General features: G+C 41.7%; 1 pseudogene; it reads left to right on the top strand.

Annotated features, from left to right (window-relative positions):
* The window catches only part of LOC122749656, a 36584-nt pseudogene extending 33540 nt beyond the window's left edge, over positions 1–3044 (top strand).
* Positions 3045–27712: the final 24668 nt, after the last annotated feature.

Below are 27712 nucleotides of genomic sequence, written 5' to 3'. Positions count from 1 at the left end.
TCAAAATAAAGCTTATAAAGCCTATACCAGGTTATAAGGAGCACATGCTTCAAGAGGTAGTATGACTATAGTCATGCTGTCTGACACATTAGAAAAGGAAGATGCTTTAAATGGAAGTTGGGGTTAGAACCAATTAGAAGGCTAATGCAACAGTCCAGGCAATATGCAATAAAAACTTGAATGAGGCTAGTGGCTTTGTGATCAGAGAGAAGAGGATGGATATAAGAGATGTCATAAAAAGTCCAACAGCAACAGATATAGAAATTCCATTTAAAATAACTGTAGACAATATAAAATATTTAAGTCTACCTGCCAAGACAAACCCAGTAACTATATGAACACAAGTATAAAACACTTCTCACACAAATAAAGTTAGATCTAAACAATTGGAAAAAATTAATTTCTTGTGTTGGCCAAGCCAATATAATAAAAATGACAATTTTACCTAAATAGTCTATTTGTTTAGTGTATTACCAATCAAAGCATCAAAAAATTATTTTATAGATCTAGAAAAAATAATAACAAAATTCATCTGGAAGAACAAAAAAGCTCAAGGATATCAAGGGAATCAGTGAAAAAATACAAAAGAATGTCATCTAGCCATACCAGATCTCAAACTGTATTAAAAAGTGGTAATTATCAAAACAATCTGGTACTGGCTAAGAAATAGAGTGGTAGATCAGTGGAATAGAATAGGTTTGAATAATACTACAGTAAATGACTATAGTAATCTAGCATATGATGAACCCAAAGACCCAAGCTTTTGGAACAAAAAATCATTATTTGACAAAAACTGCTAGGAAAAATGGAAAACAGTATGGCAAAAATAAGGGATAGACCAACATTTCACCCTATATACCAAAATAAGGTCAAAATGGGTTCATGATTTACACATAAAGGATGATACCACAAGCAAATGAAGAGAGCAGGGAATGGTTTATTTGTCAGATTTATGGAACTAAAGAAGCATAGAGAACATTATGAAATGTAAAATAGATCATTTTTATTATATAAAATTTAAAAGCTTTTGCACAAACAAAACCAATGCCACCACGATTGTAAGGAAAAAAGAAAACTGGGAATGAATTCTTGTAACAAGTATCTCTGATAAAGTTCTCATTTCTCAAATATATAGAGAACTGAGTAAAATTTACAAAAATACAATTCACCTGCCAATTGAGAAATGGTCAAAAGCTATGAACAGGCAGTTTTCAGGCAAATAAATCAAAGCTATCTATAGTTGTATGAAAAAATGTTCTAAATCACTATTGATCAGAGAAATGCAAATTAAAACAATGCTGAGGTATTACCTCACACCTATCAGAGTCACTAATATGACAAAATAGGAAAATGTTGGATGTTGGAGGGGATGTGGGAAAACTGGAATGCTAATCCACTGTTGGTGGAGTTGTGAACTAATTCCATCATTCTGGAGGACAATTTGGAACTATGCTGAAAGGGCTATGAAATTATGTATATACCCTTTGATCTAGTAATACCACTGCTAGGTTTATATCCTATAGACATCCAAAAAATAAAAAAATAAAAAGACCTATTTGTACAAAAATGTTTATAACAGTTCTTTTTGTGTGGCTAAGAAGAATTGGAAATCAAAGGATGCCCCTCAATTGAGGAATGACTAAATGAGCTATGGTGATTGTAATGGATTATTATTGTGATATAAGAAATGACAAACAGGATGATTTCAGAAAAACCTGGAAAGACTTAAATGAACTGATGAATATGAAGTGAACAGAACCTGGAGAACATTGTACACAGTAACAGCAATATAGTTTAATGAAGAACTATGAATGACTTAGCTATCCTCAGTAATACAATGATCCAAGACAATCCCAAAAGACTAATGATGAAACACACTATCTGCCTCCAGAGAAAGAACTGATGTTGATTGAACATAGATGGAAGCATGTTGCTTTTTTCTTTCTTACTTTTTTCCTTTTATTCGAGTCTTCTTATACAAAATGACAAATATGGAAATGTTTTATATAATTGTACATGTATAACCTATATCTGATTGCATATTGCCTCAGGGAGAGGGGGGGAGGGAAGGGAGGGAAAGAAGAAGGAATTGAATTTAAAACTCAAAATTTTAAATAAAAATGTTAATTAAAAAAATAAAATTAAAATACAGCACACGGGGCAGCTAGGTGGCGCAGTGGATAGAGCACCAACCCTGGAGTCAGGAGTACCTGAGTTCAAATCTGGCCTCAGACACTTAACACTAACTAGCTGTATGACCCTGGGCAAGTCACTTAACCCCAATTGCCTCACTAAAAAAAAAAAAAATACAGCACACACACCCCCACCCCGCCTCCAAAAAAAAGAGTTGTCATGAAATTGAACCTGAAAAACAACTGGAAGGATATTGGTGGGAGGCAGAAATCAAGGGGAAGTGATTACTCTAAAGAATAAAGTTAGGGGGGCAGCTAGGTGGCACAGTGGATAAAGCACCAGCCCTGGATTCAGGAGGACCTGAGTTCAAATCTGACCTCGGACACTTGACACTAGCTGTGTGACTCTGGGCAAGTTACTTAACACTCATTGCCCTGAAAAAAAAAAAAGAATAAAGTTAGATGACTAGAAGAATAGTACTGATCTTAACAGAAATAATGAAATTTGAAAGAGAAATAACTTGTGTTTTTTGATAGGTTGAGTTTGAAACACTACAGAACATCCAGTTGGAAATCTCCAATAAGTGGTGGTGGCATGGGACAGGAGGTCAAAGGAGACATTGGGACAAGATTCAAGACTGTGGTGTCATTTGCCATTACATATGATGGCAGCTTGTATATCCACATGGCATTGTGTTGTTTCTCATTATGGTAATTTGGTTTTTGTTTCCTATGATGTCAAATAAAAATCATGGTGACGCTGCCAAGTGATTCTTGATCCTGAGGAGGGCAACGCCAGCTGTGTTGGTTGATATTTTTGTTACAGTTATCCTCATGGACACCCAGATCAGCTGTGTGGTGTTGTCTGGCATTAAACCCAAAGAAGGTGGTGAGATCACTGAGAGAGAGTAGGAAAGGAGGAGAGTGCCCAGGACAGAGCCTTGAAAGATGCCCTCATTTACAAGCTAGAGCTCTCTCGGCCCCTATTCTCCCACCAGCCACTCAGCTGTACATGAACTACAGGACCTATTACCGCCCCCCCCCCCAATCTCTCACACAACTGCAGGCGAGCTCACGGCTCCCTCTGCAGCTGTGGCCCCAGCCCCTGCCTTAGTGCTGCAGCAACCAGAGGCTCTGGTGAGGATGCAGGGACTCCTGAACATAGCTGGCATGAAGGACATTCTCAGTTTCTCCCAGGGGTCCCAGCTCCCAGCAGACTCTGTCCTGGTCCTCCACAGTTTCAGAGGCTGACCTCAGCATGATGCCCTTGTCACTTTTCCTAGCCTGGATGCCACACATCAGGCTGTGGCTGAGGGACACAGCCAGATCCTGGATTGTCAGCATGTCCAACTCTCCCTGGTATGACCTGATATGCCAGGGGAGAGGGTCCAGACCCTTTTTCTCTAACACCCAAGTGCCTTGAAAAAATAAAATAAAAATGAAAGGGAAAGGGGCAGCTAGGAGGCACAGTGGATAAAGTAGCAGCCCTGGATTCAGGAGGACCTGAGTTCAAATCCAGCCTCAGACACTTGACACTTACTAGCTGTGTGACCCTGGGCAAGTCACTTAACCCTCACGGCCCTGCCCCCCTCCCAAAAATGAAAGGGAATAATCAGATATGTAGAAGAACCAAGAGTAAACAGGGTCATAGAACCTAAGGAAAAGAAATTAATCCAGAAGAAGGGAATGGTCAGTGTCAAAAGCTGCAGAGAACTCAAGACAAATTGGCATTGAGAAAAGGTCATTGAATTTAACAGATAAGAGACTTCTGATAATCTTGAAAACAGTTTCAGTTGAGTGGTAAAACTGAAAGCCAGAATGCAGGGTGTTGAAAAGTAAGTGAGAAAATAAGGAAATCAAAGAAGCAGGTTCCACAATCATGTTCTATGAGTTTGAATGTGAAAGAGAGAAGAGATATAGGACAATAACTTGAGGGGATGACATAAAGATTTTTCTGAGAGGGAGAGACAAGCATATTTGTTGATGGCAGGAAGAACACTATAGATTAGGAAATATTGAAGATGAGTAAAAAAAAAAAAAAAAAGGAAAAAAAAGGGGGCAGCTAGATGGCGCAGTGGATAGAGCACTGGCCTTGGAGTCAGGAGTACCTGAGTTCAAATCCAGCCTCAGACACTTAACACTTACTAGCTGTGTGACCCTGGGCAAGTCACTTAACCCCAATTGCCTCACTAAAAAAAAAAAAAAAAAAGGAAGATGAGTGAAAGACGGAGGATGATTGATGGGCCAATCTTTCATATTTCAAGGGCCTGTGATTTTGTGTTATGGATATTTCCTCCACTATCAGTTTATAACCCCACTTTATGCATCAGTACACAATCTTTATGAGTTGCTATGCCCCCAAAATTCTTTACCCTGTAGCCAACTGGTAATCAACCTCTCTGAACTTAGCTAGGCAGGTCCTCACATGACAGGTCCATTCTCAAAACCTTCCCATCCATGTAGGACCTGCTGGAACATCTGATCTGCTGGCAATGCTTTCAAGAAACCAGATCACTTCCACCCCACAAAGAAAGTATAGACTAAGTCATTAGTGGCAATGCCAGGCTTCCACCAGTATGGGGTACTACCACTGATTGATTCACTCTGTGATTTTTGACCCTGTGTATACACAATCACTGACTCCACCTCTTTCTTTGATTTCTACTCCAGCCCTCCAAATTTTTTCCCACAAATCAATCTCTGGCTTTCTTTACAATTCCAATATCTTGCAAACTTCATTCTCAATTATTTCTACTCTTTTCTTTTTTGCTCAGGTCCTTCTCCTGTTTTTTTCTCCCATACAACCTTCTCCCACTGAAACCAGAAGAAGACACTCAGACAATACCTCTTGTCTTACTCATTATAGTCCATTTGATTCTGCTACCAAGTCCTATTTCTGAATGAGACACCATCTTCTTCCTGTGGGTTCCCAACCTTGTTCTCATCCCTCCATCCATAGACTTTAGCTAAAAGCAATCAGCCTCAAGTCCCAGATTGTCCCTATGTAGGGATCTTTTGGCATTAGCTCTCAGATACTGTTGACATCAGACTGCTGAAGAGTCAAACAATGGTAAATGAGAAGAATTTTTACCTCTGAGGCTGGGGCGGGGGGAGGTGTGAGGAGTGGGAACAGGTTTTTGCTAGTCCCCAGGCTTCTTTAAGGATGTGAAGAAAGTAACCTCAGTCCTGGTAGGGGTCCTTAGAGTTTAAGAGACCAGCACTAAGAGCAGCTAAGGAAGAAAAATATATGAAAAGCTAGTATTTTTAGAAGGTTTGATCAAGGGCACTAGGCAAGAGAGCAAAAGTGAATTGGTTCAGCATGAAATAAATTCAATATGTCTACAGGACAGAATGGTAGAATAGTCATCACAGAAGCTTAGAAAGAAGAGTGGAATGAATTCAGAGTAAGATAGAGAATGTATTGTATGAACTACTTAGTACCAGAGCACATTAGGAGATGACAAGTACCAGTAAGATATTGAGCTCAGCTGCCTACAGATATGCCCAAGTCCCCCTCATCCTTAAAAAATCCTTCAGCTGATCTCATTATTCCTTCAACTTATAACTATAACTTTTTTATAGTCATAACTTTTTTCACATTCATGGCTAAACTCCTAGAGAAATCCGTCTCTATACATTGCCTCCGTTTTCTCCCCTCCTGCTCATTTCTCAATCACTTAAAAAATCTGACTTCTGGCTCTATCACTCTACTGAAACTTCCTTCTCTAATATTACCAATAATATTTTTGGTTTTTTGTTTGTTTGTTTGTTTTTTACTGAGGCAGTTGGGGTTAAGTGACTTGCCCAGGGTCACACAGCTAGTAAGTGTTAAGTGTCTGAGGCCAGACTTGAACTCAGGTACTCCTGAATCCAGGGCTGGTGCTTTATCCACTGTGCCATCTAGTTGCCCCTCCAATAATTTTTTAATTGCTAAATCCAATGGTCTTTTGTCAGATCTCATCCTTTTTTTTTACTTCTCTCCATTTGATACTCTTGACCACACTGTCTACCAGGATGCTCTCTCTCTCTTTTCCCTGTTGATACTGCTCTCTCCTTGTTCTGTCTGACCATTGACCTGGCTGACCACTCCTCATTTTCCTTTGCTAGATTATTATACATGTCCCCCACCCCAAGCCCTATGTGTCTTAGAGGTTTTGTCCTGGATTCCTGGATCCTCTTCTTTCTCTCTCTCTCTCTCTCTCTCTCTCTCTCTCTCTCTCTCTCTCTCTCTCTCTCTCTCTCTCTCATCATGATGATCAGGTCCCATTCATTCAGTCTTCATCACTATGTATATAACTCCCAAATCTGTTTGTCTAGCCCTTATCTTCTTTCCCTTAAATGCCAGTCCCACATCAACAATGATCTTTTGGGGCAGCTAGGTGGCGCAGTGGATAGAGCACCGGCCCTGGAGTCAGGAGGACCTGAGTTCAAATCCGGCCTCAGACACTTAACACTTACTAGCTGTGTGACCCTGGGCAAGTCACTTAACCCCAATTGCCTCACTAAAAAACAAAACAAAACAAAACAATGATCTGTTAAATATTTCTACTTAGATGACCCTAAGGCACAGGTTTCAGTGACTCCATCTAGTACAAAATACAAACCCTTCTGTTTAACAGTAAAACTCCTTCACCATATTCCTCCAACCTACATCCCCTCATAAGTTTCAGATTGTTCCCCATCATGCACCCTAGGGTCCAACTAAACCGGCTCATTTGCCTTTCAGCATATCCAACATCACCTTTCCCACCTCATACAATCTGTATCTCTTGCCTGGGAAGATCTCACTCCTCATCTCCATTTCTTGGAATGCCTGCCTTCCTTCAAGGCTCAGCTCCCGTTCTACCTCCTATACTAGGCCTTTCCTGCTTTCCCACTTAATAGTTCTCTCCCAAACCCACTTCAACAACTTCACATTTTTATATATTTTATACTTATTTATCTGTTTCTATTTTGTAGTTCCTCTATATTTCCCAGTGGATTGTAAGGTCCTTGAGCACATGGACTGCTTTCATTGGTATTTCTTCTATCCCCAGTGCCTAGTACAGTAGCTGTCAATTAGTAGGCCCTCGAGAGCAGCTAGGTGGCACAATGCATAAAGGACCTGCCCTGTATTCAGGAGGACCTGAATTCAAATTCATCCTCAGACACTTGACACTTACTAGCTGTGTGGCCTAGGGCAAGTCACTTAACTCTCATTGCCCCGTCCCCCCCCCCAAAAAAAACTTTAAAAAAATATTAGGTCCTTAATAAATGTGGGATTAAATGGAACCCTGATTTGAAAGAAGTATGCGGGGCAGCTAGGTGGTGAAGTCAGGAGGACCTGAGTTCAAATCCGGCCTCAGACACTTAACACTTACTAGCTGTGTGACCCTAGGCAAGTCGCTTAACCCCAATTGCCTCACCAAAAAACAAACAAAAAAAAGAAGTATGCAAGACAGTTATGTGGCAACCTAACTAATGGTTCTCCCCCACAACACACAATATTATACCAGAATAAAAAGTAAGTCTTCTGATTCAAAATCCATTGCTCTTTTCATTATGCTAGGCTGCTTCTAGAAGGGGTTAAGCAACCAATCAATCAATAAACATTTACTAAGTGCCTACTATACAAGAGGAACTGTGCTAAGACTTAGGGATACAAAAAGAGGTAAAAGTCCCTGCCCTTGGAGAGCTTACAATCAAATGGAGACAACATAAAAATACATACATACAGATATACACATATACAGAGAGAGCATACTACATATAAAATCAATAGGAAATAATTAACAATGAGAAAGCATTAGAATTAAGAGGGATTGGGGAAGGCTTCCTGTAGTAAGTAGGATTTTAGTTGAGATTTAGGGGCAGCTAGGTGGTGCAGTGATAGAGCACCAGCCCTGGATTCAGAAGGACCTGAGTTCAGATCTGGCCTCAGACACTTGACACTTACTAGCTGTGTGACCCTGGGCAAGTCACTTAACCCCAATTGCCTCACCAAAAACAAAAAGAGAGAGATTTAAGGAAGCCAGGAAATTCTGTAGTTGGAGTGGAGAAGGGAGAAAATTCCAGACATGGAGGACAACCAGAAAAAATGTCCAGAGCCAAGAAAGAGATGGAGTATCTTGTTTGTGGAACAACCAGGAGGCAGAGTCACTGCATCAAAGAGTATGTGTTGGGGAGTAAAATATAAGACTGGAAAGTAGGTGGGTCTATGTTATGAAGGTCTTTGAATGCCAAATCAAATTGGAAAAGGTTTGAATACAGATTCAGTGACATTCTATGTCTTTCATGCTAGCACCACTAAAGTTCAGAGAGGCTCATCCACAGATTATCAACCATGAGATACATGCTTTTTCCCAAGCAATTCATGACACTATCTACTAAGGTATAAGAAGAGTTGTCATCTGCATCTGTGAGCTCTATACAAACCTCAAAAATATCACAGCTTCTTTAATAATAGAAGTGTTCCTATAGATGAATGAATGAATGAATGAATGAAACAAGTATTTATTAAGCATTATTATGTACTTAACACTGTGTTAAATACTGGGAATATAAGAGAAAAGAAAGACGATCCTTGTCCTCAAGGAACTTACATTCTACCAGTTGTGTACAATACAACTAATACCAGTGGGAAAACATATATAGGGAGTAGCAATCAAAGAAAGACAATTTGGTCTCGGAAACCATAAAAATGGTTGGTTAAGTGCAGCTTTAAGACAGTCCATTGACATACCCTTTTCCAGAGGCAAGAATAGGGTTGGTTTGATTACAGTTATCTGAACAGGAGGAAGAAGGGGGGAGTAGAGAGGGAGAGGAAGAGGGGAAAGAGAGGGGGGAGAGGAAGAGGGAAAGGAAGAGGGAGAGGGAGAGAGAGAAAGAGAGGGAGAGGGAAAGGGAGAGGGAGGGGGAAAGGAAGAGAAAGAGGGAAAGGGAAAGAGAGAGAGAAAGAGAGGGAGAGGGAAAAGGAGAGGGAGAGGAAGAGGAAGAGAGAGGGGGAGAAAAGAAAGAGGGAAAGGAAGAGGGAAAGAGAGAAGGAGAGAGAGAGAGGGAGGAGAGGGAGAAGAAGAGAGAGAGGAAAAGGGAAAAAGAGAGGGAGAGAGAAAGAGAGGGAGAGGGAAAAGGAGAGGGAGAGGGAGAGAGAGATGTTCTGACTATGGCGACAAGGTAGAAAATGGCCAGGGCAAAGATGAGGATGTTTGGTGCCAGGGATAACCACTTGATAAGCCAATGATATGTTATTAATAATTATAGTAGTATTAGACATTGAGGCCACACTCTATGTTTGCAAATACTATCCATTGAGTTTTTGCCATGACTTTTCCTCACAGCCCCGGCAGTGCTTGCATTAGCCATGTATGTTCCATCTTTTAGCTTGGCTCCTGTGAGTTAACTGATTTGTTTATAGCTTTTGAAGAGGTACATGTTATAGAATACAAGATGAGCAATGATGAAAGGTCGGGGGGCGGGGGGAGGTAACCCATCAGCCTGACTATTTAAGGTAGTCCAGTAAAAGCCCTGCATGGTGAAGCAGCTGTGTTATAGTTGTTTCTATTTTATGATCATAAAAGTATTATTATTAATGATGCCATTTTACATTTTATGGCTCCTTTTCAGCCTGAGAGATCCCAAAGGGCTTCCTGAACCTCCTTTGTATGGCCTCCCTGACTTAATCCAGCAATTGCTCTCTCTTCTTTCCGAAAGGAGCTTCTGGCCAGCAGCAGTCCAGGTAATGACAACAGGAATAATCAATAGATAAAGTTAAAATTGAGACATTAAGGTATTAATCCCCAACTCTATACACTTTTTAAAAAGGCCTAATCTTTTCCCCCAGGACCCATTCTATTTCTTAGGCAGGAAAAGGTGGCAGTAGCTCAGCAGCCATTGGTGATGGCTGAGTTCCTGCCTATTTGCACCACTGGGGATAATTAGAGCAAAATGAAACTGCAAACATCAATATAGGACTGGGGTGGGAGGGAGGCTAGAAAGAATTTCAGTTAGAAATCTTGAGATTTGTTCCTGTTCCTTACAGTGAAATATAGATTTTAATGCCCTAAAGACACTAAAACCACAACTCTAGTTCTAAGAATTTAAAACACAAAAGAAACATGGGGTTAGGTTTTAAAGTACAAAATTTAGAGGAAATGAGTAGAAGGTTGAAATAGAAAAAAACACAACATATGTGGTTTGGAAGCAGAAAAGTCCCCAGGCTAAGAGCCACATTAACAACTCTGAGCGAACATTGAATTCTAGAGTCCCCAAACCCCAAGTGCCAGGCCCCAGGGCCCTAAAGCCTAAATACCTTGCTGAAAGCACATTGTCTCTGGAGTAGGAGAGGCTTTCTTAGTTGTTGTTTGGTCCTCTCCTCAATGGGCACAGCATTCGTTACTTGTGGACCACCTGCTTGAGTTAGAAATAGATTATGACTGATGGCCCAGATCTGAAAGCTAGAGTTGGGTTCTCTGTTGCCAACTGCTAGAGGAGAGATTGAAGGAATATGGTTTTTTAAATTAAAGGGCAGTTATGTGCAACACATTTACATGTGTGTGTGTATATATGTATGTCTAAATATATATTTTGAAACTTCCAGAAACAGCTGTTCTTGTCCTTCTCTTTGAAAGAATCTTTCTTTCAAAACAATTAATGGAAAGCCAGTAAGGCATTACAGAAGAGAAAGGAATCTCAGAATTCAGAAAAGTGCATGAGCCCACATTAGTTTCTAGTAGATAGTCATCTCCGTCAAAACATTGCTCTAAAAAGATTATTCCTATTATCCTTGGTTTCTCAGCACTTTTCCTCCTTAAGAGGCAGTATGCGTGCTTTCACATACATTTTCTCATTTTAGCTTCACAACATTCCTGTGAATAGGTATAAAAAGAAGCATGGGAGCATGTGTTTAGGACCTAAAAGAAATCAGGCAGCAACTACAAGGAAATTGGGGAGAGAATCTGAAAATTAGGCAAGAGGCATCCAAAAATAATCTGATTCTCCCTTCCAACCCTTTTGGGTTTGTTTTTCTTGAGATTCCTGATTTGTGCAGAAGGCCTAAGTATATTTACTATAGGCTATTTTTGTTCTCTTGGTCCAGTGAGATGAGAGGCAGCAAAAGGAGAGAGGAGGCTGAGGAAAGATGAGGGACATTATTGATAGATGGAAGACTAGTTCAAACTGTGCAAGTCAAATATATTTTTTTCCATTCTAAACATTTAGAATAATTAAAAGGCAGATGGCTCCTTTCTCCTTCTCTGATAGCCACTGTAAAAATTATTTTATTAAATAATTTAACTGGGGGCCTAATCTGTGGACTTTTGACTGGCTATCTGACTGCTTTTAAATTAGTATGGGCTGTTTAAAAATTTCCACACTGCTTCTCCCAAATTGATAAGCAAACACCTCTTTTTAAAAATAATCAAAACAGGGTTTATTTATATGAAGCAAACTTAGAAGTAAATGTAGAAACAAGCAAGGAATATGACCTGACTTTTAAACTTTCTCTCCTGCTGTTGCCGCCACCGGCCTGAGGGTATGCTGGCTGCAGCTGAGGCCTGCAGCCACACCTTGCTTGGACCAGTTTGCCTTCAGTCCTCTCCAACTTTCTTGCTGCTTGCACTTTCTCCTTCTATCTTGTCTTTCACTACCTTCCCTCTTCTCCTTTCACTATATTTTCACTGTCTGCCCCCCAGCATCTCTATCTACATCTTTTCCCTATCTCTGTAGCGTCCTCGTAGCTCCCCTTGACCATCTCCTTTCTCCATAGCATTTCCTTAGTCCTCTGTACAGACCCACCTTCTTCTAGCCTCTCCCCCTGCATCTCCTTAGAGTCTTCATTCCTCTGGTGTCCTCCCTGACTGTCTAACTACCCCAGTATATAAAAGGCCTCTCTCCTTGAGAACCCCAGGACCAAGCCCCCCCCACAACAAGCTAATTGGTTAGCCGCCCTAGGGCCATGGCCGGGGTCTCAAGGGGCCATGCATACCATGCCCAGGGCTCGAGGGGGGCCTCCACAGGGCTTTGCCAGGGGCAGGCAGGGGCAAGCCTGGGATCTCCAGGGCAGATCCCCTCAGGGCAGAGGGAGCTGGGGCTTTTCGCAGCCCTCTAGGCTGGTCAGCAGCCTCTAAGGCTCCAAGGCCCACGGGGCTTCTCAGCTTGGCCACTGAAGCAGAGGGGGAGGGACACCAGCCTGTCTCACACAGAGAAAAACCCTGAGGGCCTAAGGCTTTTTAATCTCAGCCTGAAGGCAGGGTCCCCAAATCACAATAAATTCCCACACCACCCTTCCTGGCTTTGTGACAATCTATCAACAAGCATTTATTAAGTACCTACTATGTGCTGACCACTCTGGTAGGCACAGAGGATACAAAGAAAAAAATGAAATAGTCCCTGCCCTCAAGGAGCTTACATTCAAAAGTACCTAGAGCTTCAGGCTGATATGTACTAGTGGTCAGAGCCCAGGACAAAATTTGCCCTTTGTGACATGAGACTTCGAGATCACACCCAAGCTTCCTTGCATAACATATGGTCAAATTTGATAGAATAGAACCTTGTTCCAGATTTCCCATTATTTCCAATACTAAGACCAACCCAACTGGGCTCTGAACACTATAAAAGGAAATTATGGAGAATGATAACCATTTACATACAAGGTTGGAAAAGGACACAACCTCAAGACCACCACTACTTCAGCAGTCTCTCTGATGCATGACCCCAGGCCAATCTACTGAGACTTCAATCTGTTCTTTTATACTGTAATCACTGACTCATCCAGAACTGAATAAGCTCGTCTAATGATCACCAGCAGCAGACCTCATGCTGATCCTTTATTTTTGGATCAGATTTGTGATTTCATCCATTTGGGTAATCCCTAGTGAGGAAGCTCCTTCCTCCAGTGCAGATCAGCACCTGCTATGAAACTCAGAGTCTTTGAGAGTTGCCTAGAACACTAAAAGGTTAAGTGACTTGCCCAGGATCACAGAGCTGGTGTGTGTGTGTGTGTGTGTGTGTGTGTGTGTGTGTGTGTGAGAGCCAAAATTTGAATACTTCCTAGCAGTGTGACCCTGGGCAAGTCACTTCACCCTGTTGGCCTCAGTCTCCTCATCTGTAAAATGAGCAAACCACTCCAATACCTCTGCCAAGAAAAAAAAAAGGTTCATGAGGAGTTGAGACACAACTGGAAAAACAACCACAAAATTTCCCAACTCCAAATCCAGTTCTCTATTTGCTCTTCTCCAACTGCCTCTTTCTTAAACAGCTTCTATCTCCTCCTCTTTGCCTCTGTATGTGACCTGAATGTATTCATTGCCATAAAAGGAAACTATGTGGAGAACTCTGATGAAGAGAAAAGGTGGAAAGTTCACCATAGATAAATTAAGCCTCACTCAGAAGCAGCCAGTGACTAATATCTACCCACTACTCCCTCTCCAGCGGTGTGCCACAATTTCTGCTTCACTCCTTGCCCTCTCCCTAGTTTTGTCCCAGGATATGTACTGCCTCAAATAGATTCTCCTTCACACACACACACACACACACACACACACACACACACACACAAATTAAGAGCATTATTCTGGTCAAGTCTCCCAAGTTGTGAAAACTGTCATAGTTCTGTCCCAGAACAGTGACAAGATATGCCAAACTGGTAGTTTATGGCTGTTATCCATGAAAGGTTAGCAAGGAGACTATCCAAAAGAAGGCAACATCACTAAGGATGCTAAAGATTGACGATCTTAAGGACAGAGGTGGTGCTTTCATTGTTACTTCCTTTTGAAGGCAGGGTATTAGAACAGAATGGTAGATTTGAGAAGTGAACATTTGGTTAAGAAGATGATGTCCAAGAATGCAAGGAATTCTGGAATACAGCTTAAAACAGAGGAAAATGTGGCAAGGATAGAACATATCTCACAAGAGCCAGTAAGAATATTTTTCCTGTTGTCCAAATAATTGGATTGAGATTGCTTTAAATTTAAAAAGTGGGGAGAGAGGGAGAAAGTAGCCCAAATAGATTGGCTAAGCTAGATACCATGGCAGGTATCAAGGACAACATTTGAAGAAGAACAGAAGAAAGGACCAGTAATTCAGAAGAGAGAATATCCAAGAAGAGTGCCGGTTTTCTTCCATTGAAGGCAAACTATGGCCTAATGTTTCTATATGCCAATGAACAAAATATGAGTAATAAACTGGATGGATTAGAGAACTTCAATAAAAGGGAACAAGTTTGACCATATACAATGGTATGTAAGTTACTTGTAACAAACAATAATTAAGATAAAGATTCATTCTGTAACAACACTGGTCAAGAGTTTATGCTTCCACTGACACTAGGTTGACTCAGAATATCTAACTTTGACCAGAAGTCAGAAGAAATGGTTCCCCCAGCTTTAGTTAGTACTATGTCAGTTGAGTGTCATTTTCCTATATGGAGAGGTTAGCGAGATCAGAATTCTCCACCCATCTAGATCAGTGTTCCAGCCTATCAGCCACTGACAGAGAGACTTGGTGCAGTATTTTGGCTGGTGAAAATGTCAGTTCCTTTGCCCACATGTTTCTTTACTTTCTTTTGTTACATTTGTAATTCCATGGTTTATAAGAATGGGTATTACTCCAAGAAAATGAACCAAAGTTGTAATTCTTAAAGAGACATACTTCGGTGACTGCTAGAGATATTGCAAGGATCATTCAAAACCATGATCAAAAAGGATCATTTGCACCAAAACATAAAAGAATATACAATCACAATTGCAAAACAATGCCAAGAACTGATAAACTATCACAGCAAAACAACCTAATTGTCAGAAAAAAAGGAAAGCTCTTCAGATAGAACTGTCAACTGAAGGGGGTTTGGATGTGTTGAGTCTGAAATGTCCAATAGGAAATTAATTAATGATGTGGGACTGAAGCTGAGGAGAGGGGCTAGATAGGATCGCTGAGTCATCTTAATACAGATGAAAATTAAAACCCTGGGGGATGATAAGGTTACCAAACACAGAGACTGCAAAAAAAAAAAAAAGGCCTAAGACAAAGCTTTGAGGAATACTCATAGTTAGTGGGTCATGATATGGATGATGGTGAGCCAGCAAAGGAGACTAAGGGGCATTTAGAGGAACAGATGGAGATTCAGGAGAGAATATTGTGATGAAAACTCAAATAGAAGAGAGTATTCAGGAGGAAAAGGTAGCTAACAGTGTTAATTCCATCAGATCAGTTGAGAAGGATAAAGACTAAAAGAAGAACAGCTTTGGAAATTAAGGAATCATTGGTAACTTTGGAGAGAGCAGTCTCAGTAGTCATAAAACCAGGAGTCAGATTGAAAAAGGCAGTGAGAGAATTAGAAATGGAGACAGTGAGTATAGACAGCTCTTTCTAAGGAGTTTGGCTGAGAAAGGGAAAAAAATGTTAGCTAGTCTAGCAGGGATGATAAGGTCTAGTGAAGTTTGGTTTTTATTTTTAAAGATGGAGGAGACTTGGACATATTTGAAGGCAGCAGGAAAGGAACCAGTAGAAAGGGAGAGGGGTTGATTAAAGGGAATGGGATAAAGAGGTCTATGTGAAGGCACTGGAAAGGTCAGTATTCTCCCCCAGTCTAGCCAGTGTTGCTGTCATTATTATGCCTATCTATCAGCTGCTGACTGAGAACCTTGGTGCAGTATTTTGACCAGTGAAAATGTCAGTTCCTTACATGTGCAGAAATGATCACTGAACCCACACAAACAGATGAGATCAAGGGAAGAGAGAGAGATAAAGAGAGACAGACAGGCAGAGACAGATTGACAGAGAGGCAGAGACAGAGAGACACAGACAGACAGACAGACAGACAGAGACTTAAGGGACTGAGGGAAGAAAATGAACCATTGAAAAATGAGAGTAGACAGGTTGGGAGGATAGCTAGGAGACAGTGTTGTCATGGAAGTATAGAGAGAAGAGAATATCCAGGAAGTGGGGAAGTCAACATCTTCAAAAGATGCAGAATGGCCAAGGAGAATGAAGATTGAGGAAGATCATCAGAATTTACAGTTATTAGATCTATAGTATAATCAGGACCTAAAGAACAGAGTTAGGGAGTGCAGATGACTCCTTTTGGAAATTTAGCACCGAAACAGGTATAGGATATTTGAGTTGAGTCAAGGTTTTTGAAGGTCAGATGAGAACTGAGCATATATGCTGGTGGCTAATATACAAAAACAGGGGAGACATTGAAAGATGACTAACAGTATCTTGGTGAGTAATACTTGGGGAATGATAAAGTCAACCAACCTCTGGTTGCCCAGAGAGGCTGCTAAACACATGCTCTGGTGCCCCCATCAGGAAACATATTAATCCAACCTTTGATGGGGGCAGTGCCCTGTTCTCAGTGCTCAAAAAAACAGCTGCTATCCTGCACACATTTGACCTCAAACCCTGTCACTGCCACCAGTCTAGCAATTGCTTGGGAAGGGTTTCTCTGCCAGCTACATCTACAGTGTCTCCACTTTCATTCTCACTTTATCAAATCCTCCAGCCTTGGGTAGACAATCCTCCCCCACTACTACTATATCCCTCTCCCAGTCATTGACAATTCTCTTGTCAGTAACTGGATGCAGCAATGACCATTTAATAAGTGCCTACTGTTTGCAAAGGGATTTCTTTATGCACCGGATATTCAAATCTTAGATTCAATCTGGCAAAATTAGAAGTATGAGAAATAAGAGAAGTAAACCCAGAAGAAATAAGGGAAGATCACAGCACCATTCCAGCATGCAGTGGTAACAATCAGCCCACTGAAAGGCAACAGTTGCAGGCATAAATTGTAGCATGTCTGTGGCCTTCCTGACAGCCCACCTCTACCCTTAGTGTTTCATGTTCTGTGAATGTGTTTGGTACCTGCCCTGGAAAAGGGGATTCCCTTGCTGGATGGTAAGGCTCTGGTGACACAGTCACTCAGATATACTGCCTATTTGTTTGTTTCAATTTATTCTGGTGATGTGGGGACCTAGAGGCCTTCATAAAAGAGTGAGATGGGCCAATAAACACTAAAGATAAGTAAGCCTTTATTACAGATTCATTTTTAATTCACACAATGGAAGCCTTGAGGCTCAACATAGTCTTATGAGTAGCTGAGACATGAGAAAATATGGAGGATGGGAAGAGGGGTTCAGGGGGAAAATAATAGTCACCAAAAGAGAAAAGGATACAATGTGGTCTCTATCCTAGGGCAGAGTGTTGATCATGAAAGGGAGGAGAACCACTGTGCCTAAGACATGATGGTTTTCAGACCATGGTAGGAGGAGGAAGGGTATTCAGCCAGGATCTCGTGAGAGGCTATCCTCAGACTTGTCATTACAATATTATGCCAAGCTGCTGTCACAAGTAGGGAGCTGCCAGGGGTTAGCTCTCACTCAAGATGCACAAGGTCAGGAAGTCTCCATCAAGACTCTAGTATTAGTTGCAGATAGGTGGCACAGTGGATAAAGTACTGGCCCTGGATTCAGGAGGACCTGAGTTCAAAATCCGGCCTCAGACACTTGATACTTACTAGTTGTGTGCCCTTGGGCAAGTTACTTAACCCTCATTGCCCCACAAAAAACAACAACAACAACGACAAACCTCTAGTATTAAAGATTCCAGGAAAGAACAGTGTTGGGGTGCTGAAGGGGAGGCTATACCTAGAGTAGAGCCAACCTGCCACCAATGATATGCATTATGGAGCAGTAGGTCAAGCACTAGAACTGGAGTCAGGAAAACAACTCAGATACACTAGCTATGTGACCCTAGGTATGTCATTTAACCAAGATGTGCCTCAGTTTCCACATCTGTAAAATGAGAGTCTTGTCCCAGTGACTTCTAAGGTCCCTTCCAGTTTTTAAACCCAAGATCTTATGTATAGTGAAGACTCTGGCCATGCTCTCCCAGAATGAAGCCAGCTACATCTCTCCTTCAGTGTTTTAGATGTACCCCTGAGAAGTTAGGAGCATTTCTTCTTTAATTGAATCACCTCAAACCCCCATTCAAATATGTTCACCCATTGCTAACCACAAATGGTTGGCACCCCTAGTTCCACTTAATCAATTAACATGAATTCATTTTCACAAAGAGTTATTTACTGCAAAGGCTTAACAGGGACCAGGGCAGAACCTGGGAGGACAATCACTCTGGAGGGAATGAGGTGAGAAGATTAACTTATAAAAATGTGAGAGCAGGGGCAGCTAGGTAGCACAGTGGATAAAGTACCAGCCCTGGATTCAGGATCTGAGTTCAAATCCGGCCTCAGACATTTGACACTTACTAGCTGTGTAACCCTGGGCAAGTCACTTAACCCTCATTGCCCTGCCCCCCCCCAAAAAAAGTGTGAGAGCAGACTGGTGGGATAATTATGCCAATTCTTGGGAGCACACTCTTCCCTATATAACCTCTATCCCTGGAGAGAGTGGGTTTAGACTTCATACAATTTCTAAATAGTATTCACTCTACCAAGTTCACTTCCAAAATACAGCATGGCCAATGGATGCATGAAATCTCCATCTCTGTCAGTACTTGACAGTGTCAAGCAAGTCACTTGGAGTCTTGCTCCTCATTATGTGGCTTTCAGAGAATCTTGTCATGGACCCCAGCTCCTGAACTCTAATGGCTCACTCTCCTGATCTTTCAAAGCTTACAAGGTCATAGATTTCACCATTCTCCTTCAGCTAAAACAGGAAAGTACCAACTCAAAGAGACAAAATTCACAAGTAACCTATAAGTTTTGGATTGGGAGGACCTAAGGCCTCTCTCCTTCTGGCACTATCTCTAACCAGATCTCAGCAAGGTAAAAAAGAATCAGATCAAGGGCAAAGGCTAGTGCGTGGCCTTTCAAATGCACCTTTCTTCCAACAACACAGCCAATCAGTAGTGCACATCCTCCTCATGAGTTAGCCCACCTTAACCAGTTATAGGGTATATGTGTATGTGCCAAGTCGGGAAGCAAGGTGTTTCCATTATGCATCAACATGCCTTTCCAGAGGCAGGATTCCCAGTTCCTTCCAAAGGAGGGATTGCATCAGCCCCCTCTCCCATTATGTGATTTTACAAAGGCTCCCCCAAAATTCTTTTCAGACTACTGCAGTGATAAGCTATAGAATTCTGGACCCATCACCATAAAAGGATGGTAAGAACTCCAGATGTTACCAAAAAATATAACCAGACCCAGTAAAATGCATTATTCCAACAACATTAAATAAATAACATGAGACTTTTTAAGCTGAGAAAAGAGTTATCAACATAGAAAGAGAATGTCAAGGGAGCAGCCAGGACCATTACCCAGAAAGGACCAGGAACTACTTACTCATTCGGAATAAGTATTTTGAACACACACTATATGCCCTGAACTATACAAGGCACTGTTAATAGTTTGCTCTTCTGGATGTGATATTGTGTTTTGATGGAATTTTTTTCCAGTTGTTCTAAAATGGCAATTTTTAAAAAGTACTCTGGAGTTCTGCTCTCTAGAACTGAGAGGCTATGGAGGAGTACCAGAATAGCAAATTAAAAGTAAACAAGTCTAAACTCACAATGAAGACATTGCACCAGTGAGTGGCATAGTGTATTTTTACATTTGTTTATTAACACTCCATATTTCAAGTCAGTTTGACAGCAGGCTGCTCCTCCTTCTCTGAGTGATTCTCAGAAGCTTTGTATGTTCAAATTTCTTTTGAGAAAGAGTTGGAACTAGTGCATGGGGTAACCAGGGCTTTGCCCTAGAGCACCAACAGAGAGGGGTTACGCTTCCTGTCCAGGTGATCACCATCTCTATATCTTGCTTTGCATCCACAGACTAGCCCCATCCAGGTAATGTGACCATTCTCAGGCACCACCCTCATTCCCATCTCATTAGACCTACCTTCTCCTAACCACCCCATACCCCATAGGGGTGCAAGTCAGGTTGTCTGGGAAATAGGCTGTCTCCTTTCCTGATGCAACCACACTCAGGGCTACACTGTCTTCAGAATTATGACTAAGCACCCCCCCATTATCCCTGAAGCACTATCACAAGAATTCCTACCTAAGGCTCCATTTTATTGTGTTATCAGGCTAAGCGTATGCCAGATGGACATGACCAGCAGAGTTGAGCTCAGAAATCAATTGGTAAGCAAACAGGATTCAAGACACCTAAGTTAATCATGAATTCCCTAAATCCATGGCTTCTCTGCCTCCTTATCAGGACTAAGGGTTAAGAAAATATAGGGAGCCCAGGACTGGCAGATCAAGGGCCCAACACCTAATCTGACAAGGAGAATAGTAGGTAAACCCTAACAAAGGAGGTTTAGTAAAACAGGTTGAAGAGAAATAAAAACCAATGACTTCTATCCTGATTTCATAAGAACCCCAGGGGCAGCTAGGTAGAGCAGTGGATAGAGCACTGGCCTTAGAGTCAGGAGTATGTGAATTCAAATCCAACCTCAGCGGGGCAGCTAGGTAGCACAGTGGATAAAGCACCTGCCCTGGATTCAGGAGGACCTGAATTCAAATCCAGCCTCAGACCCTTGACACTTACTAGCTGTGTGACCCTGGGCAAGTCACTTAACCCCCATTGCCCCACAAAAAAAAAGAATGAAGGACAAACAACAACAAGAACCCCAAAACATGACAAAAATCAAGGGAAGCCAGGGAGGGAAAAATACTGTCCAGGTACTTAACTCTTTATCAGTAAGTGGGTTAGGTTTACATGTCTATTTACATGTCCTTTCTATTTATATGTCCTGAAGGCTTCTTCATTTATTTCATAGGAGATTTTAAAATTCATGGGACAAAATTTGAATTCATTTTCATCTTTTAAAAAAATGGGCCTTTTACCTTTTATATGGGGTTGCAAAATCAAACCAAAAAGCATAAGGGTCTCGCAATACCAAAGAAGCCGAGAATCACAGATATTGCTATGTATTTTTATTGTTGTTGTTCATCCTTCATTTTCAAAGAGAACCAATGACATCATACGGGGATGTCTTGACTTGTGTGTAAATTGGCTTTGTAAGGCAGAGTTGCATACCTCTCACCCAACTGTCAACTATGGCTCCAAGAACCTGTGGTATACGTTGTGGCCCCACCCATAAAACCACCCCAGCAAATAGACTAACTCAGGTTGAGGGTAACCAACAGGCATCAAACCGATCAGTGAGCTAGGGGCATGTCTACCCCAAGCAGGGAAAGACTGGAGGAATGGGTGGATGAGAACAATTTGTTCCAATAGTCATGAAGGCAGCTAAAGCAGGAACTGCGGAGCACTCGGTCAGACATCAAAGACACCAATGTCATCCACTGCACCCTTTATTACCACAGGAATAACACCTGGCATGTGAACAGAACTCGAAGACTTGGCAAAGTGCTTTAAACATATTATCTCGTTGTTATACCCATTGTACAAGTGAATGAAAACCATTTCTAATACAGTAAGCGCAACACTAACCATGGAAGATACAACGGGACAAATGAAACAGACCTTATTTTCAAGGAGCTCACATTCTAATAGAGGAAGCAAAGATATATTTTGTTGTTGTTGTTGTTGTTCAGTCATGGCAGACTCTCTAGAACCCCAGTTGGGGTTTTCTTGGCAGAGATACTGAAGTGGTTTGCCATTTCTGTCTCCAGCTCATTTTATAGATGCGGAAACTGAGGCAAACAGAGTTAAGTGACTTGACCAGGGTCACATAGCTAGCAAGTGTTTGAGGCTGAATTTGAACTCATGAAGATGAGTCAGGCCTGTCACTCTATCCATTGTGCCACCTAGCTGCCTGAAGAGATATATAGGAGGGTTCAACTTGAAAAGCAGATAATGAGGCTCAGGGATTCTTAGGGTGCACTATCAAGTCAGTTGGTAATACTTGGAGATCTGGATGACATCATGGTGGGCCAGAGAATGCAGTGGCTGGACAGTGTGGTTTCATTTAAAAAAAAGAAAGAAAGAAAGAAAGCACTGACTCTAGAATCAGAGGTTCAAATTCTACCTCTTCTATTTACTGCTGGTATGGCCTTGGGCAGGTCATTTCACTTCCCTAGGCTTCAGTTCCTCATCTGTAAAAATAAAAAAGTTGGACTGGCCTCTGAGATCTGCAAGAGCAAAGAAAATGAAAAGGCCATAAAGTCTTCCACCTCCCATGACCCTCCAAGTATGTTAAGAGGTCATGTCCAGCCAGCCAGAGAGGGGCCACCATCATTAGAAAGGGCGTGAGGGCAAAGGGGCTGGAGAGTTGGAGAAGAGTAGACATACTGGATAGAGTGCTGGACTTCGAGTCACAAAGATATGAGCTATTATTCTACCTCAGACACTTACCCTGGGAACTAAATATGGATGATTTCTCTGTTCAAGTTATCATAAAAGTCATTCATAGCTACATCACTTTTTTTTTTTTTTAGTGAGGCAATTGGGGTTAAGTGACTTGCCCAGGGCCACACAGCTAGTGTTAAGTGTCTGAGGCTGGATTTGAACTCAGGTACTCCTGAATCCAGGGCTGGTGCTCTATCCACTGCGCCACCTAGCTGCCCCCTGCTACATCACTTTTTGTTCCTTTGATATTGGCTCTTCCTATCCTTGTGAAACAGGATTCACCAAGTGTTGGATTGTTCACTGATAAGGAACACGAGCTTGGCTTAGGCCATTGTGAAAAAGATGACTTTTACCTTGTTGGTTATGGGTTCTCATCATTGTAATGTTCTGTGCCTCATTTTCCTCATATGTAAAATGGGAAGAATAATAATAATCACATCCATCTCCCACAGGCTTGTTTTGAGGACGAAATGAGATGACATGTAGAAAGTGTTTTGCAAACGTCAAAGTGCTATGGAAATACTAGCTATTATCTATTACAGTTTTTTGTTTGTTTTTTTTGTGGGCAATGAGGGTTAAGGTGACTTGCCCAGGGTCACACAGCTAGTAAGTGTCAAGTGTCTGAGGCCGGATTTGAACTCAGGTACTCCTGAATCCAGGGCCGGTGTTTTGTCCACTGCGCCACCTAGCTGTCCTCAATACTGGCTATTATCATATTATTTACTACTATTCTCTTCCACAGGAGAGGGTTTGGATCAGCATCCAGCCAGGAAAGGAAAGGGGGAAGGGAACAGTGGCAAGAAGGCAGACAGAAGAGGGCATCCCATCACACCTGTAGTCATCAGACCCAAAGGGTAGCATCTGGACCTGGCAAGCTGGGTCAGGGAAGGTGGTGGGCAGTCAGTGGGCTGGAACTTGTTTCCCACTGGGTGGAACAACTGAAGAAAGCAGTTAGCTCATAAGATGGTGAGGCTGACACCATTTCTTGCAAAGATGAGCTACCCTAAAAAATATACAAAGTAAAAAGGTCAGAGGAGAGCACCTCTAAAGAGAGGTGAATTCTTCCCAAGGAAGCAGAGTAGTGATTAGGAGTGGACAGCTAGGGGGCACAGTAGATAGAGCACTGAACCTGGAATAAAGAAGATTTCTCTTCCTGAGTTCAAATTGAACCTAATTACTAGCTGTGTGACCCTGAGCAAGTCACTTAACCCTGTTTGCCTCAGCTTTCTCATCTGTAGAATGAGCTGGAGAAGGAAACAGCAAAGCACAGCAGTTATCTTTGCCAAGAAAACCCAAAATGGGGCACAGAGTCAGACACAACTGGGCAACAAAAGCGATCAGGAGAAAAAGAAGTGTGACAGCACAAGGGGAGAGCCGTACAGGTGTATACAAGGAGCTGGACCTTGATGCACAAACCAGAAGAGAACTGATAGCATGTACACAGTGAAAACCCCTTATAACATTTACTGAGAAATAGAGAAAAGAAAACCTAGCAGGGAAATGTCACAAGTGTGTACATTGAGGACAATCTAGCTAGGCTACTTTTGTATTGATTTTTCTCCTCCAATCCAAAGGCGGTTTAGGTTCTCCTTGCGGCAAAGGCTGAAGACAAATGACATTAGCTCTTGGCTACAAATTTCAACAAATATAAAAGTCGTGATACTTCCTGCTTCTCTGTGGCCCCTGTCCCTTGCTGACATGCTCCTAGAGGGCATGAAGGCCTATAGGAGTGGCTGTCATCCAGTCTCTTGACTGGCTGCAGTAACATTTGAGCCACAAGGTGCCTTTTAGCTCTAAACCTTTGCAGTCCTTTAATCCCAGGCAAGTAGAAAAGGCTGCTAATTTCATTTATTGTACCACTGCCACACAGTGGAAAGTGCATTGGGGGCAATCAGAGGTTGTTGCTCAGTCTTTTTTTTAATCATGTCCCACTTTTTATTACCCCATTTGAGGTTTTCTTGGCAAAGAGAGTAGACTGGTTTGCCATTTTCTTCTCCAGTTCATTTTACAGATGAGGAAACTGAGGCAAACAGGGTTCAGTGACTTGCCCAGGGTCACACAATAAATTTCTGAGGCTGGATTTGAATTCAAGAAGAGTTTTCCTGACTCCAGGATTGGTGCTTTATCCACTGCACCACCTAGCTGCCCAAAGTCATAGGACCAGGGTTCAAATCCCACCTTATTCCCCATGTAACCTTGGGCAAACCACTCAACCTCTCTAGACCTCAGATGCCTCATCTATACATTGAGAAGGTTGGATTACATGGCCTCCAAGGTCCCTTCCCAGCTCTGGAGCAAGGATCCTTTGGCCTCAGCCTCAGCATGTCTGGTCACAGATGTTAATTCTTTTCTAAATGACTTAATCTCTGTGTCTGGCCATTCTCAGCTATAAATAGTTTCCATGGGCAAGGTGACTTCTATAGGTGGTGATTTCTAGAAGTCAGTGGGAACCCAAGATGGAGAAGAGACTGAGATTTGGCCCTAAGATTATTTACAGTCACTGAATTGAAAGTAAAGATGGTGACCAGAAGGAATGAGCTGGGGGAAGGGAGAGTGCATGAGGAAGACAGAGTCCCTCAGGGTCTTATTTTTGCCCTCCACTTTTAAATTACAGAGGCCTTTTGCCCATCTGGATGAGGAAGAAATCAGCAGAGATAAATAGGGCTTGGGCTTGGAAACAGAAGAGTTGGGAAGCCAAGATTCCCTGAACAGAGCTGCACGTTGTTCCTTCTCCCCTGATGCTGTTTCTCAGACCTCTACCATCTCCTTTATTTCATGAATCATGGGGCACCCATATGCTGCATCTGATCCCTACTGGGTTCCTAGCACAGCCAGCCAGCTTTAGAATAAGGAACATACAAGGCAGCCTCTGAAGTGTCTAAACCCATCTTTTCCCCTAAATGAATATCCTATACATCCCCTCACCTCCCCCCATTGCTACCCCCACTCACCCCTTTCTGTATTTTAGTGCTATGGTACTTTAAACTTCTCCCCATCATTAAGCCATCTCAGTGAAATATCGAACTGATTAATGTGGCATTTTCCACTAAACTGTTTCGGGAAATGTTGCACCTTACCAGTGGGATGCTTTTTGAATAATGTAATCTCCTTAGTATAATTAAAACTAAGTTCTGAAGTTAGTACCTTTTCTCCCTGGAGGCACTCATCAAAATGTCAAGTGTTCCTTCTCGTAGAACTGCAATCCCATAGTACAAACAAATATATTATCCACTGTTCCTTGTGAGCGAGAAGCCCGGCGCCTTCATTCTTTGTCACTTCATCGCTAACATAAGTAAATAGTGGAGAAAATAAGGCCACCTCTTCACATAAAGGATGTTTGGCCCCCAAACGCTAAGCGTTGCAAGTAAGATTCCTTAATAGCTCCTGTTTTGCTTCATTAATAATTCTTTTTACTATTTATCTTTGCCATGTGGACTTTTTGTTGTTATTATTAATGGGTGGAATGCACAGTGAGTACCAGAAAGCCATTTTCTAGTTCTCAGAAAAATCAAGGATACAATGCCCCCTGCTGGAAAGTCCGAGAAACGAATCTAGTGTTCAGCATACCTGAGGCGAGCGATCCTAGGATCTTGGGATTCCGAGCCGAAAAGGGAACTTTGAAGCCATTTAATCCAGGGTTTCTTAAACTTTTCCCACTTGCGACCCCTTTTGCGCCCGAGAAATGTTTACGAGACCCTGGGTATATAGGTATATAAAATAGGTATACACAGCCTTTTACTATCACACACACACACACACACACACACACACACACACACACACACACTTCAATTATAAGACCACGACCCACAGTTTTAGAAGCTTTGATCTAATCCAATGCCCTTATTTTACAGATGAGCATACTGAGGTTCAGAAAGGTTTTGCGATTTGCTTATGGTCACACATGTAGTGTGTTGAAAAGAATCTTGTCTTGGACACACTGGCTGTGTGACCACGAACAAGTTATTTAATGCCACTGACTTTCAGTTTCCCCATCTGTAAAAAGGACTGGGTCCTAGGTTCAAATCCAAGCTCTGCTACTTAGTACATTGAGCAAATATCATTTTAACTCTGTGAGCTTCCATCTGCAAAATCAAAGGATTGGAAAAAAAAATATTTCTAAAGTCACTGTAATCCCACTGTGATCCTACGGGTACTTTGAGTGCGTGTTATGAGGATCCAATGAGACCATGTATGCAGAGCACTGTGCAAACCTTAAAATGCAATATAAAAGGTAGTTTGGGACTATTATGTTAAGTACTTTATAACCTTAAAAGCTCTGTATAAATGTTAGCCATTACTAGTAAAGAACAGAGCCAGGATCTGGCTCCATCAAATCAGTCAATGAGTTGAACCAACCCATTCTCCCACTTCAGTTTCTCAGATCCAAATTTTCTGTTTTGTTGCTTTTTCTACCCTCTCCCCTCTGGCCCTGATGAAGACAAGCCCAAGGACTCTGAACCCAAGAGCTTTGGGAATAGCAATACTTCCAGCCTAGTACCCTCAGGCGGCATCCTGGGAAGCAACCCCTGGGGAAGTGCAGTCTGACAACTGTTCCTATAGGTGCTACAGGCACAACTGCTGATAACCTAGAAAAGAAAAAAGTTTTGCCACCAAAGTCCTGGACACTGTCGAGTAGTTCAATATCAGAAACTAATATAATTTTATCAATGAAAATGACATTAAAGAAGAAGCATTACCATTTGCTTTGCTACTGTACCCTAAAGGACTATGGAACCTTCCCATCTGACTTGCCCCCCAAATCTTCCATATATGTTGTCTCTCCCCTTAGGAATGTGGACTCCTCAAAATCAAGGAATGTCTTAATTTGCTATTATAACCCCAGAATTAAGCATATAGTAAGTGCTTAATAAATGCTATTTTTTTATTCATCTGTTTTTGAGTCTCCAGAAAATGATAGTTGATGTCATTCTTTTTTGAGCTGATTTTTTAAAATTAGCAATGAAAAATATCCCTGAAGAAAACCTTCTGGTGCCACACACACGTACCCCACATCACAATAACAATACTCACTTATTTTGAACCACCAGCATGAGTCCCTTAGAACCATGATCTGTCCAGCCCTGGGATTCAATCTCTGATGGTAATGAAAAGGGATGTTTTGTGAGACAAAAGAGTGAGTCTCTATGACATGAACCACAAGCATTTATATGAAGATAACACTAATCATCTAAAATCATTAAGGCTGTCACCATCTAGGATTCTGTGATAGATGCTATACAGTATAAGTAAATGCTGTAATGAGAAACCACAAAGAAAAAACCATACCTGCCCTCTAGGAACTTATAATATAAAATTGCATGTGTAG

This window comes from Dromiciops gliroides, chromosome 1 (genome assembly GCF_019393635.1).
Source record: "Dromiciops gliroides isolate mDroGli1 chromosome 1, mDroGli1.pri, whole genome shotgun sequence".
NCBI classification, from domain to species: Eukaryota; Metazoa; Chordata; class Mammalia; order Microbiotheria; family Microbiotheriidae; genus Dromiciops; species Dromiciops gliroides.
Note: the sequence above shows the minus strand (reverse complement) of the source record. Positions and strands in the feature narration are given on the sequence as shown.